The sequence below is a fragment of the Panthera onca genome, chromosome E1, assembly GCF_046562875.1.
Source record: "Panthera onca isolate mPanOnc1 chromosome E1, mPanOnc1 haplotype 2, whole genome shotgun sequence".
Taxonomy (NCBI): Eukaryota; Metazoa; Chordata; class Mammalia; order Carnivora; family Felidae; genus Panthera; species Panthera onca.
Genome location: NC_138352.1, coordinates 29,678,214 through 29,684,250, shown reverse-complemented (window position 1 = coordinate 29,684,250; position 6,037 = coordinate 29,678,214).

Sequence of the window (6,037 nt, the reverse complement as noted above, 5' to 3'; positions counted from 1 at the left end):
GTTTCATGTGTGTCCATCTTTCTTCCTCCTTTTAGTGGCACGTCAAAGGTTGCATGTGAAACAGCCAGTGCCTGTGGAATGAAACTGTACTCAGTTTCCCTTTGGAAGCAGGTGGGAGAGGGAGGAGAGGTCAATGGCTAATCAATAGAGTGTTAGTGTTGCTTTACAGGAGTGTGCCCGCTGGGACCATCGCCCGGGGTCACAATTGTCCCCTGTCAGGCCTCCCCCACCCTCTATCCCTTATTGCCCCATGCCTGTGTTTGGCCTCTGAACCCTAAGACACCACCATCACGTGTTTCATGCCACCCTCTGACTCTGACTCGGCAGGCCACACCACGCCACACCATGCCGCTCGCTCGCTCGCTCGCTCGCTCGCCAACTCCCTACCCTTCCACGTACCTGCACCCCCACCCCTGGAAGGCATTATAGTAAGATATCATCCTCCACATCCATGATTCTCAAATGGTTTATTGAGGTTTCCTGGGTTAGGAAAAGGAGGGGACACTCTTTGCTCCAGAGAAGGCAAGTTCTTCAGACATCATCTTCTCCCCTCCCCCCTTTCTCTCCCCCACCCCTTCTTTCTTTCCCTCCCCCCCTTCCCTCCCCCCCCCCCCTTCCCTCCCTTTCCTCCCTTTCCTCCCTTTCCTCCCAGTAGTTCAGAAACTGCAGCCTAAGGGTTGGGGGAGTTGAAGAAAGCCATTCAATGCAGAGAAGCCCCAGGCTCAGACTTTAACAGAAAGCTTTCTGCATTTGAACGAAGGGGTTGAATGAGGCCCATTGGAATGAATCGCCCTGAACCTCCCTTCCACTGCCACTCCCATCCCCGCCCCCCACCCCTCCCCCACCCTCACCCCCACTCCCACCCCCACGAGTCCTCCAGTGGTTTGGGGAACTGAAGGCTGCGGGTGGGCAGGGGGTGGGGGCGCATGCATCCTAAGCGGCAAAGTAGGCCCCTGGTCCACAGGAAAAATACAAACTCTATGTACCGAAATCTGTTGCGTCTGTATACGCCGATAATGACACCGCAGAAAGACAAATTAGAAAAGAAAAGAAAAAACAAACCCCAAACAACCCAATCCCGCTTACAATTGTACCAAACATGATAATAAAGAACACGAAAAGAAATAAAGGAACAAAGACACATCCGGCCACGAGCGAGCGGGTCTCCCTGTACGTCAGCTACTTTAGAGAGTCCCTCTCCTAGAGGCCCCTTCAGCTCAATAGCGGGCTGCACAGGTGTCCCTGTCTCTAGCCCGATTCATCTTGGTGCGAGCACCCTAAGTGGCCAAGGAGGCCCCCGGTCCACGGGAAAAATCATGCCTGGGTACAGCGGAGTTGTGTATCCCGGGCAAAGCGGTCAAGGGGTTGGCGAGATGTGTGTGGAGGGGAGGAGGTATCTGTTCCGGGGCCGCCCTCCCGGGCACCGCTCTGGCTGAGAAGAGGGCAGTGGGGCGCGGCCTGGACCCGGACGACAGTTGCTGCCTGCTGCTGGGCTGAGGGCTGAGGGCTGAGGGTAGTGGGGCAATGCCCACGCTGGCTCCTGCGACGCAGTTCGTCCTGGGCACCTTCTGTGGTTTCTGTCGAGGTGCCGGTTGCCGTGATGACCGAGGCTAAACTCCCCTCTCCGCCTGGTTGTTCAGACGCCCGATCCTCCCGTGTTCTCGGTACGTGGACTGACCCGCACCCTCCCATCCCACCAGACCCCTTGTGCCAATATTTCCTGTTTCAGAGTTCTTTCGCCTTGTCCGGAAAGTAAACAAACCACACTCACAGATATCGACCCCTCGAAAGAACAAAGAGACGTCCAGGCACGAGCGAGCGGGTCGCCCTGTGCCTCGGTGTACTTTAGAGACTCGGTCTCTTACAGACACCTGAAGCTCAACGATGGGCTGCGGCGTCCCTCCCTCTCTCTGGCCCAGTTCCATCCCGGGACGAGTCCCACAGTCTCTTTGCGCGACGACACCACCGCTCGCTCACGTGAGCCGGAGGCAACGTGCTAATGGACCGGAGGGTGGCACTGTAGATTCAAAGTGACCTACGCACCAAAGCGTCCGTCAACGTGGTGTCCGGAAACCTTGGACGTTGCCGTGCCCTGGATGAAATCGTCGCTCTGGAGACTCGGGCACGTGTCGCCCGTCTTCTCTACGTTCTTCCTACCTTTAGTCTCCCTGTGTGTGTTTGCCCGACATCTTGCCTGATGGTTCACGGAGGAATGAGACACCCATCCGGCAAGAGCTGATGCTCCGCTCACCACGGCACGTGACTGACGGAAAAGAATACGCACGGGCCCGCACTCATCTTACCCTTCGTTCTCCACCGTGTCAGAAAAACATGTGGCCTGCCTTCCTCCTGTCCAAAGCCAAACTGGAAAGGAAGACTTAGATGTAAAGGAAACATTAGAGAAGCTTTCAAAAAGCAGCAGCAAGCAAGCAAGCAAGCAAGCAAGCAAAGTAAACCACCCACCCCTACCCTCCTGCCCAGCAGGTGCAAGAAGCATGCACGGAGCACTCTCCTCCTTTTCTCCCTGGAAGTGCCGCCCCCCCCCCCCCCCCCCCCCCCCGGTCTTTCCTATGCCACCAGGGGAGTGACATTCTTATCCTCAAGGACAGGGGGAGAAGTGGAGAGAATTCTAGAGGAGAACAGATCTTGGTTGGTTGGTTGGTTTTAAAATCCTCATCATCCTTTAGCCTCCCCACGTAGTTCAGTTAGTCGTCCACCGTCGCTTCTCCTTGTTCAACCCAATATACAAGCGTTTAGGTTTGGCCACTTCTCAGGGTCTTGGTTTCCTCAGGAGGGGCTCTACCTGTCACGTGAAACTTGTAGGAAATCAATTTGTTGGCTCCTTGTACGGTTAACCTGTCTCGTGTCAGTGTCACCCTCAGGGTCACCTGCAAACCCTAAGAGGGTGGAGGCATAGGGTGTGTCTCGGTGACACCTTCCTTTTCCCTGCGGGGGCCCACCCCCCCCCCACCCCCCCCCCCTTTGGACTGTAGGGTCCTCTGGGAACCAGGACATTTTTTAGTGAGTGGCTATTAACTCCTTCCGTTCTCCATCCCCCCCCCCCCCCCCCCCCGCCGCCACCGCCGCCCGTAGTGGTGTTTATTGAGGACAGTAATGGTGAAAGCCATATTCTTGTCGCTTGCCACGCGGTGCACTTGCACCCATGTTCCCCGTACCTGTTTGTGGTCTTTGGACTTCGTCGTGGCCCCGTGCGGCGAAGGACTTTGCTTAAGCTTTATCCGTGGTCGTTCGTTTATCCATCACCCTCTTTCTGTCCCCCCCCCCCCCGCAGCTTGGTTTGTTATGTTTCCGAGAGAGACGCTCCCCCGCTTGACCCAATAGAATAAAAACGGCTCGTCCGTCCGTTGTTGTTCTGGGAGTACTCTCTCGCGTGGTTTCGGTTTTACCGTCCGTCTCTCCCTCCCTCCCTCCCTCCCTTCCTGCCCGCCGAAATGTGTCTAAGTCCTCCCGGGAGCGCGGGCGCCGCCTGGGCCGCTCTGGGCCGCCCGTGCCCGGCCCGCCCGGTGTGTGCGGGGAATTTTCCGCGCACGTCCGCCTCGGCCGGCCGGGGAGTCGAGTGGCCGGTCTGCCCCCCCCCCCCCCTCCCCCGCCTTTTCAGCGGCAGCCGCCCCGATGCATTTTTCGAGTGTCCCTTGGGCTGCCGGGGTCGCGCCGTGCCGGCCGGCCGGGAGCTCCCGAGGCGGACGCCCTCCGCCGGCCTGGGACCGAGAGGCGGCATCCGGAGTGGGCCGGGACGAGATCGGGCGGCCGGGCCGCCGGCTGTGCGCCCTCTCGGCCCCGAGATCGCGAGCTGTCCCCGCTGACGTTTCGGTCGGTTGTCGGGCGCCACCTGGCGGCCGCTTTTATATAGCGTTTCCCCTCCGGAGCGTCGGCGACGTCGGCAAGGGATGCGATTCGGCCGCGGTGCCCGGGGCGGAGTTCCAGAAGGCCGGCGACGTTGGCGTGATCGTCCCGCTGTCGTCGGGACGCCGGCGGCTGGTGCACTTGCCGGAGATTGAACCTCCGGGTATATGGGGGAGTAGCGGCGGCGCTCCCTGGGAGCGAGCCGGGGTGGGGGGCTGCCCGGACGGGTCGACCAGCACCCGCCGGTGCTTTCCTCCCCTCCCACCCCCCCACCCCCGACCGCGGGGACCGTCCGGGGCCGCCACCCGGAGACTGTGGCCCCGTGGGTCGCTCGTCGGTCCTTCCCTGCCAGGCGTCTTTTGTCTTCCCTCCCGCTTCGCGGTCGGGCCGGGCTGGGCCGGGCCGGGCCGGTGAGGACCGTCCTGAGCCTTGAGGGGAAGCCCGCGGAGGGCGCGATGGGCCCGGGCGTGGGCACGCGTGGTGCTCCCGGTCGTTGGACCCGATTTTCTCCCCAGATTTTCCGAGGCCCGCTGCGGAGTTGGGGACCGGGCCGCGAGGGGAAGCCCGTATAGGGCGCCAACGCCGGCGCGCCCGCGATCCCCGTTGAGGTCCGGTCGTCGGGGGCGCCTCCGCGCAATTCAGACCCCCCCCCCCCCCAAAACAGTCCCAGCCGGGGGTCGGGGACTGGCATGGGGCCGGTCTTGCGAGGTCCGGGGAGGCTTCCGCAGGCGACAGCGCGGAGTGTTTTATTTTTCTAAGTCCCGACCCGGAGACGACCCGTGGACGGGCGAACGTGTAACGGGGCAGGGCCTACCCGGCCATCCCCCCCCCCCATCCCGCGATTCCCCGGTCGGTCGGTCGGTCGGTCGGTCGGTCCCGGGGTCGACCAGATGGCCCCCGGGGACTTCCGGGGGTGGGGTTGCTTGGCGGTGATGGGAAGATGCTTGGGGCCCGTGGCCGGGCCAGGGTCCCAGAAGGTCCCAGTGACCTGTGGCTCGGCCCCGCCTGCCAACGCGGTTATTTTTGTCTCCTGAAAGAGGTACTTTTTGCTGCCAGGTAGGTGCTGACACGTTCTGGTGTGGCGGTTGTCATCCTGTAAGAGAGACTTGGGCCTCGTCGCCGCTGGCTGGCGTGGCTCCGGGCTTGGCGGTGACGCCGAGCCGAGCCCGACTCCGCCCTTTGCCCGCCTGCTTGCTCGAGCCGTCTGCCTGGGCCTGCGCGCCGGCTCTCGTGCATCCAGGTGTGGTTCAGGCTGTGGCGCCACCTCCGGTCTCTGGCACCCGAGGGCGGCGTGGGGAGGCGGCGTGGGTCTTCTACCCCGTGCGCTCCCCGCTGCGGGCACCCGGCCGTGGCCGTGACAAACCCACCCTCGCAAGGCTCCGTGCCGCGTGTCAGGCGTTCCCTTTTCCCCTTGTGGGTTGTCCGGCTGCCTGTTCCCTGGGAGAGGTGGGGGAGGGGTGCTGGCGAGGCTGAAGCAGGTCCTCCTCTGGTCGCTGTCCTCGCCGGGCGTTTCCCCAGCTCCCTCCTCACCCCAGGACTGCCTCGTGTGGCGGTAACCGATCGATGTGGTGATGTCGCGTTCTCCCGGGCCGGGCCTAAGCCGTGTCAGACGAGGGACGGACACTCCTGGTGAGTGGGACCGCTCTTCTCGTTCTGCCTGCGGGCCCCATGCTCCTCCTTTCCCGCCTGTGGGCGGCGCGGGGGGTTGCAGAGGGGTGCGGACTCCGGCCCGATCCCGGCCTCCCGTCGCTGCGGGACCGGGGTCGGCTGACACAGCGGACACTCTCGCTGGCCTCTCTTGGCTGTGTTGTGGTGGGCGGCCTCCCTGTGGTTGGGGGGGCTGCACCCGACGCCACGCTGCTCGCCGCCTGGGCGTGCTGAGCGCGTGGCGCCTGGCCCTCCGTGGTGCCCCTGGAGCGCTCCAGGTCGTCTCAGGTGCCTGAAGCCAAGTGGTGGCGCCGTTCCCTGTTCCCAGCGGACCCCCCTTTGGGTCGCCGCCGTTGGCGGAGTTGCCCGAGGTGGGCGGGTGGCAGAATCGGTGAAGGGAGGCACACCCGTTCCCCCCGCTGCGGGGAGCGGGCGCCTTGTCGTCCCCGCCCCGCAACGGGCCGCTGTTGCCCGGAGGGGTGCGGGGGGCTGACTTGGTGGGGCGAGTTGAGCGATCGTGGCGGGC